The following is a 12,786-nucleotide window of genomic DNA, read 5'->3' on the forward strand; positions in this document are numbered from 1 at the left end:
ATATCGGCCACAAGCATGCGAAGTGCATAATACCATCCTTGGGAGACGGATAGCACCTTATGCTACAAAACTCAAGCATGACTAAGGTACGATATATGATTTGCATCTCGAGAGCCATCCTGCTCACATAACACCATCACTACGCGAAACCTCAACACATGTGCAATTAATCAAGTCGCCTCATAACCCACACGACACAATATAGTATTACATAAAATAGCCGACAACGAAATAACATCCAACGTCCGAATACTCCTCCATAAGGAGCGCTATGCTGAATGAACACATCTGGCCCATATAGGGCACACACTTACATTTATATCCATTCACGGGCCTCAAGCCGATTCTGATCATTTTGTATTGGGCTAATAACCTTTCAGGGATCCACAATAACCCTTTTTCCCATGACACACAAGAACAACCATCAAATCCGGAACAAATTTCCACAGTCCTCAACCAAATGAACCGAGTGCCCTTTAGGCATAATTTCTCAAATTAGCGATAGTACTACAATCTCCGTACTTGGTATCAATCTTCGATCAATCAAGTGACTATATGTCACACTTATACAATCTTCTTGTGGGACACACTCCCACGACCTTCCGCACAAGGTAACAAGTTTGCACATCCATACCACCGGTCACACTAATACTGTAAAGCAAATCAAGAATCCACAATCAGTACGCAAAGCCTCTTACATAGGACACCGATCTCAAGTGACAATAAAGACAATACCAGCTTACTCTAACCATATGAATCCTTTCTTGCTCATCCGAGCTCATGATATTCTTGCCAACACCAAATGACAACCTTGATCCTAAACTTCCAATTCCTATGCCGCTCACTGCACCTAATATGCCTAAACGTGATAGTACAAGAATTTTACTATAACTCTTGAACCACTAATAGAATAAACACTTCATCATCTAGAAACCTCTCACTTAACTCATTTTCCAGAGAACCATAGCAACACACGACTGAATTCTCATAACCATAGAAAATACACTTCTCTAGCAGTGGTCTAAACCACCATAACTCTTCCAGGATCCATATACACATAACAGGCCATAATACTCGAATGCCTATGAATAAAATCAATTACTACGGTCGTCAAGCCTCACACGTACTACCACAAATCATATGCATAATTTAACATGCTGAAGGAACTGATCATTGCCACCATCATTCCAGTTCAACCATTGCTAACTGATCCAATTTCTTCTAATTTACTCTGGACTTGCCTAAGGAATAATAATAATAATAGGTCCATTCAAAACATAACGAACCCAAATTCGTACTTATTCTGAATGACCTTATTTCATGAAACCACGTTGTCTCAAAACCCACGAACCATCTCATACCCTCCTTGTGCACATACTCACATCTTTAACTTGTACACACATTCTGATAATTCCTCTATGAATCCGAACTTATTTTCTGCTATTCCTCCAATGCCACACCGCAGACCGAAGATAACATAGAACACTCCAAGCCCCTTTTTGTAATCCCCTGCAAAGCTTGATACTTAACCATACTATGGACTTGAAATCCTTAGGCATCATACTTCAACTATTGAATCCATTAGGACCATTGTTTCCAAATATAATCAAACTCCAAGGCTCTACTAGCATATGAACACCCTCTTAAAGAAGCACCCAACTGAATCACTTTCCTCGTAAATCACCTCTACACGAAGCATAAATCCTAAATCTTCCCAAAGCTTGAATATGAATCGATAAGACCAATTATAACATACATTCCTCAAATCCTTTGCCCAAATCACCACTGATGTCTTCTTTCCTTAGTCGCAATAACCCACTAATACACTGATAACCAGGAACCTCATAAGTAGACAACCACATAATCAATTCGTAGATGGAGGGGCTCTCCCACTTAGCTTGAAGCTACTATTTCTTCACCTTGGAACCCATCAAGATTCCTTCTTCCTCATTGACATGATATTGCACAATCAACCGGCCAAATTTCTCAAAATGTTTCCATTAAACATTTTATGAACTCTCTGAATCACTAGCCACATTTACATATTGGACCTCTTACCAGATACCCAGTTGGATTCTTCGTAGAAGCTTCATCGATAGCACGCAACCGCTAACTTGCTCACTGGATATAACTCACATGTGGAAATTCTATGCCGACATCTCCCAATGGCGCTGCACTGTGTACAATTACTACAAAATCGGTATCCCATCCTGAGCCCGTGCTCATTCACTAGCTGTACAAGTTCGTTCATTCCCCATTGACATCCCAAAAGTGCGACAATTCATTCCAACCCGAAGTCATGTTGCATTCCCCTTCATATCAAGCAAGCTCCTTTCTGTCGTATCCAACCTTCCTCCCTATAACAGTCAATATTCCAAATTAAGCATGTAGACCTAGTCACTGTCCACCATGAATCCCAAATCACTTTGAATTTTCCTCAAGGTGTGCAAGTATCCTACCACAGAACCCATATGCTACTCTGCCACTCTCTCACTTTGGTCAAACCCTCTCCTTTAAGCAACTACCCGACTCCTGCTTGGTACACATGGCCTTCAAAAAATTCAACTACCGCAAGAAACCTCCCACATGTCCATCCTCATCCTTCACTTCCCAGTTGTTGCCTTAAATAAAAAATCCATTTCTGTAGCGCCTGGATCAATTGATCGCTACCAACTTTAAACCTTCCCAAAGATCATCTTTCTTGAGCCATCAACACTAGGAACACCGATTCAATTCTGAACCTCTGCACACCGTGAGTTTTGACAACTGCTTTCCCGGCACCATTTCACAATACTCGCCCCGAAGGCGAATTGAAGAAAACCATAACACCGATGAACTTAGCACAGTCAACAAGGACAACGACACCACATCACAAGTAAAAATTCCACCACGCTCAAAAATGCCAAGTCTCACTACTCCATCAACCCAAATCTGAACGTTCTTAGTCCGATTGCCTTTCCTCCGTCGGAAATAAAATACTGGATCTCTGAATCATGCACTGAGTAAGACCTCCTTCCAAGTCATTAACTGCCTCGACGCATATATAATCATCCTACCATTACACAAACACTGTGCGATATCAACATATGAATAATCATAACAATCAAAGCCAAATATCAAAACTTTAGGTGATACTGATATTGAGCTGAAATGATAGGACGGCCTTCCGCAAGGCGAGGACAATAGCCCAACCAAATACGCAGGTAGAAACATCTTGCACCACATCTATAGTACCATTAAATTCCTTGATTCCTAATCTATAACAAACGTTTCACGTCGCATAAGATTGAATCGAAAAGAAATAAAGGCATAAGCCTTAAAGGAATCAAATCGCATGATGAGGAATCAAGAAGGGATGTGCTCTTAACAACCCTGTAACCTCTCGAAGATAAGTACAGACGTCTCCATACCAATCCGGAAGACTTTACTAGGCTTGCTCATGACTCGTGAGACCTAAGTGAACCTAGAACTCTAATACCATGTTGTCAAGACCTAAAATCTATTAATGATCGTGATGACGCCTAACACCACTGTCAGGCAAGCCAACAATAAATAATTAACTTGATTACTTATTTTAGCATTGTAAAATCATGTTTTTCCCTCAATAAGATTATATGAAATAAAATTTACGGAGTAATTAATAATATTTTCCCAACTACAATACTGAACAACTCATATGTACCCCTAATACCCGGTGTCATAAGTGCATGAGCATCAACTAGGAAGTAAAATAAAATACATCATCTATCCGGATATAAATTAGACAGGAAAAAATATAATTAACTTTGAAGGAGACTCTGCATGTTGCAAACTCATAACAGTCCCTACAATAACTACGCCTCTGCGCCCACAAGGCCACTAGACATATATGAACCTGCACAAAAATGTGCAACAAGTGTAGTATGAGTACGTAAATCAACACGTACCTAGTGTCGCGCCCCTTTTTTCTCTCAAGCGAAATCGGGTTTGTGACATTTGGGAGGACAACTCATTCCCTCTTGGGAATTTGGGTTTGAATTTGAAGAGCCGTCACCTAATGATTGGGGTGCATTAGGACACCAAGAGAGTTTGATTTGAGTAACCAGAGATAGGGTAAGGGCTTGAAATTATCCCAAGGGGAAGGTGTTAGGCACCCCTCAGGATCCACTAGTATGGTTCCCGACCAGACTATTATTGCGAACTTAGGTTCAAATAACACGTAAACAAACAAAGCTTCAAATAAGAGGGGATTTTCACATAAGGGTTTACAAACAAATAAAGTTGGAAAGAACTAAAAGAAAGTTGATTTTTTCTAAAAAAAAAGAGTTTGAATTATTTAAAAGAGATAAGAAATAAAGGAAAGGGGGTCCTAGGTTTATTAATAATATGGATCACCACATATAATGTCCGGTAATCACTCCTCAATGAGGGGTTACGCGTGGCATTATCGCGTGGTCATCATATCCATATCTACCCTTCCCACCCCGTTAAGGTATTAAAGCGTGGAATGGTCTTGTTTACTCTTTGCATGCTATTACCCACCCCAATCCTGTCAGTCCTGGAGACATTTAGGACTACTAATCCTAAAGGGGAGGGATATCAGCTTATTTGTAGTTTCAAAGGCAAAATTATAAGGCGACATGCAAGAACATATATAACAAATTGGGGGAAAGCACATAACAGGAAAAAGGGCTCAGATATACCTCATTTAGTCAAAGAAGCACGTAATTTAGCATGCCTTGCACGTACTATTTAGGGTCTGATTAAATACTGAATATGAAAGAACTTAGAGGTTGAGACAGACTGATTTATTACATATTTCAGATAAGAAGCCCGAATCAGGCCTGCCTGCTGGTTGTAGTTAATAGAACAGATTCAGTTTACAGTTATCACCCTAAGGCTGCCTAAGTGTTTGGACAAAGGTCCTATAGGCATGATTCAAAAGACAGTAAAACTTGAAATGAATTATTTGAAACCCTATATGCGTACTCGTTAAACTGGCTAAGTGAGAGACTCAGGTTATTAAAAGAAAGGTAGAATTTAAACAAATTGATTATAAGCTTTGCAACTGACAATATCTATTGTTACTGATTTTTATATCTAACATTAAATGAGGCGAATCAGATTCAATTAGAAACTCATATAGGCATGCTTTCTAGGTGTTACTGATTTTAAAACCTTGTAGACGTAGTATAAAAATGCAGAAAACTCGTCTTAAACCTATGAACATGATATTTAGATGCTGAATTCTGTTTAAGACATGATACCTAAGCACAATTGAATGTTTAAGTCCTCTAAGCATGGTATCTAGGTGCAAAAATTTGTTTAAGACCTATGAACACGATTTCTATATGAGAAAAATGGATATACTGGATTCAGAAAGACCTATAGGCATATTTTCTATATGCATATGCAGAATTCAGATTGACTTATAGGCACGATTTCTAGACGAGAGTAGCAGACCTATGATTATGATTTCTATATGAAAATGGACATTCGGAATTCCCTATAGACATGCTTCTATATGCATTTGAATATGCAGAATTCAGAATTCCTATAGACATGATATCCATGTGAGAATGCAGAATTCAAAATTCTTATAGACATGGTATCTACCCCTTTTGCATACATAATTACCCTCCCTTTTCACTAATCAGTCCCAAATATTTATTACAAAATTATTTCAGCCTGGAATAAAGTAAAAGAATACATTAGAAAATAAAAGTACAACCAAAGAGATAATGATTCAGACTTCATGTCTGAAATATGAGGTAAACCAACTCCAAGAGATTCATGATCCAAAGCATGCAATTAGGGGTAAATACATAAAAAGTTACTTAAGGGGGGAATTTTGAAATACACGATTACATAAATAAGGTAAGAAAAATCAATTAGTAGCCAGTAAATCAAGGATCAGAGATTTTATAATCACTGGTCTATGAGTGAACCAAGTCAGAAAAGCTGAGAAAAGTTTTAACTTAAGTCGAGTCACAGGGAAATCAGCCAACAAGGAAAGAAGTCAATCAAACCTATACAGAAGGAAGTCTGAACTAATCACAAATTTGAAAGCCATTTTAGAGGGAAGTTCAACACATATAAAGAGCATACAAACATGCTAAGCTGAAAGAAAATGATGTGTCATTGCAAAATCACTAGATAGTAGACTACAGGAGCATGGTAGTCACATAGGTTAGCATGTAGAAGAGAAGTAGCATAAAATAGCATACAAAAGGTCCAGTTAAAAAGACCTTAGAAGAGTTTAGTGGAAAATCAGGATTGCTTAAAGAGACAGAGGTTGAAACAAAGATTTCGAGACTCAGTTGAGAAACAAATTCAGAAACTCGAAATAGTTAGGGTTTCTGAAATCAGACAGTTTTAAAGATGAATAACAAACATATCACATAACCAATGTTCTCAAACTCGGATGAACCCCAAATTATAGGGTTTTACCATCGATCGAGTGCCGAGATGAGAGGACAAGTAATCAAGAAGAAGATACTAGTCGAAAATAAGTTCAAAGATCTCAGAAGGGAACTGGGGACTTCAACATGCTTTTTCAGTAACATAAACTCATGAGAAACATAGTAAAAGAGTAACATGCGAATCATAGTAGAAGAGCTCAAAGAAACATAGTAGAAGAAGCTAATAAGAAACATAGTAGAAGAAGACTAATCAGGACACAATAGGAGAAACATATAAAGAAACATGGTAGAAGAAACTAATTACGAACACAGTGGAAGAAACTTAATAAGAAACTCACAGAGAACACAGTAGAAGAAACATAGTAAAAAAAATATACAAAAGAAAAAGAAAATTAGATAAGCCTCTAAATAACTCAGAAACCCTAGGTCGGAAAAAATAAAAGGTTTTGAAAACATAGCTTTGAAAGAAATATCAAGAAATCGTTTAAAAACTTAGGGAAAACATGGATCTGGAACAGATCTAAAAAGATCAGAAAAACCTCAAAGCTAGGGTTTCAGAGGAACCCAAACGGTGAGAAAGGCCTGGATCAAAGAAGGAGGAATCGAAGCCAGGCTCGAAACAGACATAATACTGCGAGTCCTGGGCGGACAACTCATTCCCTCTTGAGAATTTGGGTTTGAATTTGAAGAGTCGCCACCTAATGATTGGGGTGCATTAGGACACCAAGAGAGTTTGATTTGAGTAACCAGAGATAGGGTAAGAGCTTGGAATTATCCCAAGGGGAAGGTGTTAGGCACCCCTCAGGATCCACTAGTGTAGTTCTCAGCCAGACTATTGTTGTGAACTTAGGTGCAAATAACACGTAAACAAACAAAGCTTCAAATAAGATGGGATTTTCACATAAGGGTTTAAAAACAAATAAAGTTGGAAAGAACTAAAAGAAAGCTGATTTTTTCTAAAAAAAAAGAGTTTGAAATTCTTTAAAAGAGATAAGAAATAAAGGAAAGAGGGTCCTAGGTTTATTACTAATATGGATCACCCCACATAATGCCCGATAATCACTCCTCAATGAGGGGTTACGCGTGGCATTATCGCGTGGTCATCATATCCATATCTACCCTTCCCACCCCTATTAAGGTATTAAAGCGCGGAATGATCTCGTTTACTCATTGCATGCTATTACCCACCCCAATCCTGTCAGCCCCGGAGACATTTAGGACTACTAATCCTAAAGGGGAGGGATATCAGCTTATTTGTAGTTTCAAAGGCAAAATTCTAAGGCGACATGCAAGAACATATATAACAAATTGGGGGAAAGCACATAACAGGCAAAAAGCCTTAGATATACCTCCTTTAGTCAAAGAAGCACGTAATTTAGCATGCCTTGCACGTACTGTTTAGGGTTTGATTAAATACTGAATGTGAAAGAACTTAGAGGTTGAGGCAGACTGATTTATTACATATTTCTGATAAGAAGCCCGAATCAGGCCTGCCTGCTGGTTGTAGTTAATAGAACAGATTCAGTTTATAGTTATCACCCTAAGGCTTGCGTAAGTGTTTGGACAAAGGTACTATAGGCATGATTCAAACGACAGTAAAACTTGAAATGAATTATTTGAAACCCTATATGCGTACTCGTTAAACTAGCTAAGTGAGAGACTCAGGTTATTAAAAGAAAGGCAGAATTCAAACAAATTGATTATAAGCTTTGCAACTGACATTATCTATTGCTACTGATTTTTATATCTTACATTAAATGAGGCGAATCAGATTCAATTAGAAACTCCTATAGGCATGCTTTCTAGGCGTTACTGATTTTAAAACCTTGTAGACGTAGTATAAAAATGCAGAAAACTCGTCTTAAACCTATAAACATGATATCTAGATGCTGAATTCTGTTTAAGACATGATACCTAAGTACAATTGAATGTTTAAGTCCCATGAGCATGGTATCTAGGTGCATAAATTTGTTTAAGACCTATGAACACGATTTCTATATGAGAAAAATGGATATACAGGATTCAGAAAGACCTATAGGCATATTTTCTATATGTATATGCAGAATTCAGATTGACTTATAAGCACAATTTCTAGATGAGAGTAGCAGACCTATGATTATGATTTCTATATGAAAATGGACATTCGGAATTCCCTATAGACATGCTTCTATATGCATTTGAATATGCAAAATTCAGAATTCCTATAGACATGATATCTATGTGAGAATGCATAATTCAGAATTCCTATAGACATGGTATCTACCCTTTTGGCATATATAATTACCCGCTTTTTTCACTAATCAGTCCCAAGTGTTTATTACAAAATTATTTTAGCCTGGAATAAAGTAAAAGAATACATTAGAAAATAAAAGTACAACCAAGGAGAGCCTGATTCAAATTTCATGTCTGAAATATGAGGTAAACCAACTCCAAGAGATTCATGATCCAAAGCCTTTCTCCCATTTGAGCATGTCAGAGTTCCTTAAGAGTCTCAAATGACTCCGGGCAGTGCTCACACCCAAAAATATTACCAGATTAAGTCAAGTGCAGTGTGGAAAGGCCAACCCTCAAGTGTCCAAGTTCAGAGGGAACTCAAGGTCCCAAAGCAAGGCTCATAAGAGGGGGCAGAACTTAAAGACTAAGAGAGAGTGAAAGTGCAGGAACAGAATTCTGAGAGGGGGAAAGGGGACGAGAAACAGTTACAAATAAGTACACATAGGGGTTCAGGGGAATGGGGAGAGTGTAAAGAGGCAAGGCAGGTTGTGGGCATACCCAACAATGGAGAATGCTAGCACACCCATAAGCATATTAGAACACATTATTTAGGGGCTAGGATCCCAAGGGATCAAATTTAATTCATGGACAATAATTTACATATTGCCATGCCTTAAATCGTAGCTCAAACACATAGGGGTAGGGGTTTGGGATTCATAATAGAAACAGGCCAAAAGAAATCAGCATACTAATTTAAGTGTTGAACTATACAGAAACAGTAAGCAGACATGGATACAAAAGCGTAATAAACACATTGTTGTGGTGCTAAAGCTTAAATCAGGACATACCAATTTCAAAGAAATAAATAGAGAAAAGCAATAGGTCTTGTAAACATGCCACAGTGCAGATAAGAAGAGAGAATATTATTGCGTATAAGTATGAGTTCAGAAGGACTATGAATGAGTGATTTCTTGTATCAATGAAAGAGTCGTGTATTTATAGTGTGAAAAATAGGCAGAAATAAGGTAAAAAACAATTAAGGGACTGGGGTATCAATTAAAAATCAATCAATACAAGATTTCCCTCAATTAAGGAACTCAGATTCAAGCGGGAAGACTATTTAGGGGAAGAAATCCAATAAACATCTTGTGCAAAGCATGCAATTAGGGGTAAATACACAAGAAGTTACTTAAGGGAAGAATTTTGAAATACACAGTTACATAAATAAGGTAAGAAAAATTAATTAGTAGCCAGTAAATCATGGATCAGAGATTTTGTAATCACTGGTCCATGAGTGAACCAAGTCAGAAAAGCTGAGAAAAGTTTTAACTTAAGTCGAGTCACAGGGAAATCAGCCAACAAGGAAAGAAGTCAATTAAACCTATATAGAAGGAAGTTTGAACTAATCACAAATTTGAAAGCCATTTTAGAGGAAAATTCAGCACATATAAAGAGCATACAAACATGCTAAGCTGAAAGAAAATGACGTGTCATTGCAAAATCAGTAGATAGTAGACTACAGAAGCATGGTAGTCACATAGGTTAGTAATGTAGAAGAGAAGTAGCATCAAATGGCATACAAAAGGTCCAGTGTAAAAGACCTTAGAAGAGTTTAGTGGAAAATCAGAATTGCTTAAAGAGACAGAGGTTGAAACAAAGATTTCGAGACTCAGTTGAGAAACAAATTCAGAAACTCAAAATAGTTAGGGTTTCTGAAATCAGACGGTTTTAAAGATAAAGAACAAAAATATCACATAACTAATGTTCTCAAACTCGGATGAACCCCAAATTCTAGTGGATCGAGTGCCGAGATGATAAGACAAGTAATCAAGAAAATGATACTAGTCGAAAATAAGTTCAAAGATCTCAGAAGGGAATTAGGGCGTTCGACATGCTTTTTCAGTAACAAAAACTCATGAGAAACATAGTAAAAGAGTAACATGCGAATCACAGTAGAAGAGCTCAAAAAAACATAGTAGAAGAAGCTAATAAGAAACATAGTAGAAGAAGACTAATCAGAACACAGTAGGAGAAACATATAAAGAAACATGGTAGAAGAAACTAATTAAGAACACAGTGGCAGAAACTTAATAAGAAACTCACAAAGAACACAGTAGAAGAAACGTAGTAAAAAAACATACAAAAGAAAAAGAAAATCAGATAAACCTCTAAATAACTCAGAAACCCTAGGTCGGAAAAAATAAAGGGGTTTGAAAACATAGCTTTGAAGGAAATATCAAGAAATCGTTTAAAAACTTAGGGAAAACATGGATCTGGAACAGATCTAAAGAGATCAGAAAAACCTCAAAAGCTAGGGTTTCAGAGGAACCCAAACGGTGAGAAAAGCCTGGATCAAAGAAGGAGGAATCGAAGCCAGGCTCAAAATAGACATAGCTTGCCGGAGCAAGGCCGGAGATGGCCATAAAACTCAAATCAACGAGGCATGGACTAAGCTTCTTTGTGGTCAGGCCATGAAACCTTAGCAAACGAGCGTGTATGCACCATGGAAGGTTGGTAAGTGGTGAGACCACCATAGATTCAGGCCAAGAGACGGCTGGAGAAGATGGATGAGACTCATCGGAGAGGAGGGGGAAGGGGAAGGTTCTAGAGAGAACCAAAGATGGAGAGATAGAGAGAGAGTTGGTTGAGTAAGTGAAATGAGAGGGGTTTGGGGGGGTCGTTTGGTTTAATTTAGGAAGGGTGAATGGTGGCCGTAGATCATTTTGATCAACGGCCTGGATTAAATGGGGATCCGGGCAGGTTATTCAAACGGGTTGTGCATCGGGTAGATTTAGGATTTGGGCTGGGTAATTGGGTTTGAGATTGGGTTTAGTTAGGGGTTCAAATCTGGCCAAAATTGAAATGAAATAGGCTAACATTTAAATAGCCACTTTTTCCCTTGTTTAATTTATAAAAATAGTAAAATAATTTCTGGGAGTAAATCAAAGGTATTAAAATGATTAATAATACATAATTATCCGATTAAAAATACTGAAGTTAATTTTATGATATAAACACCATTAAATCTTAAAAAAGGCTAATATCACAATTACGTGCAATTTAGCTTTAAAATACTAAATAAATTTATAAGAAATATGCAAAAATTATGTTAGCTATATTTAATGTAAATATGAGAATCCAATAGATGAATCACCAAAATGATAGTTTTGGGAACAATTATTGGATTTTTCTTGCTAAAATAAGGCAATAAATTGATTTAAAAAATCTTTAAAATTAAGAAAAGAAATATTAAAACCTTGGAACATACTTATATATGCATATTCATGCTATTTTGAAAGTATTTGAATATGAAAATATACAGGAAAAATTTGGGTATCAACACCTAGTAAGTATCCAGTCTAACCTCGAAGAAGTAGTGACGAGGGGTCGACTCCCACTTACTATGGGCAATAAATAAGATAACGATGATATAATTAAGCATGGATTGTATAGAACGGCTATAAGCTCAATATCATGAGGTAAGTAAACAATTCTTTTGTTTATAAGAAATTTCCAAATTTAGTTTTCATCATTTACCATTTTGTATCTCAGGCCAACGAAGCAATATCAATTATTATAAATTTCAAAGCAACCAATTCAATCATGCGGAAATCATGTCGAGGTTATACAGCCTGATCCAACATAAATATTTAAACTGTGCACTGCCGAGGGTCAAATGGTACGAACCATAGATGCATCTATCTACTACCGAGGCATTCGGCCCGCTCCACAAAATAGAAAATACATGTAAAACAACCAATACAAGATTTATTAAGGGCAATTATTCAAGGAAATATGAATTCTCATTAACGGTCAAGAAAATGAAGTTTAAACTTTTAAATTTCCTTTACCAAGTTTTGATATGATTTAAGCAATTAAATTAACAAGTAGGTTGCAAACATCGCAAGTATAACATGATTTGGGTCCTAAACTACCCGGACATAAGCATAATAGTAGCTACGCACGAACTCTCGTCACCTCGTGGGCATATAGCCCCCACAAAAAGAAGCACATATTAAATCAATTCACCTATGGCGTTAATTCCCTCTTACGAGATTAGAAAAGAGACTCACCTCGCTCCGAAGTTCCATAACCGGCTTCAACACCTTTCCAACAACTCAAACTGATACCCATTGCTCCAAAACTAGTCAATAAATGTGCAAACCTATAA

Source organism: Nicotiana tabacum, chromosome 18, assembly GCF_000715075.1.
Source record: "Nicotiana tabacum cultivar K326 chromosome 18, ASM71507v2, whole genome shotgun sequence".
Lineage (NCBI taxonomy): Eukaryota > Viridiplantae > Streptophyta > Magnoliopsida > Solanales > Solanaceae > Nicotiana > Nicotiana tabacum.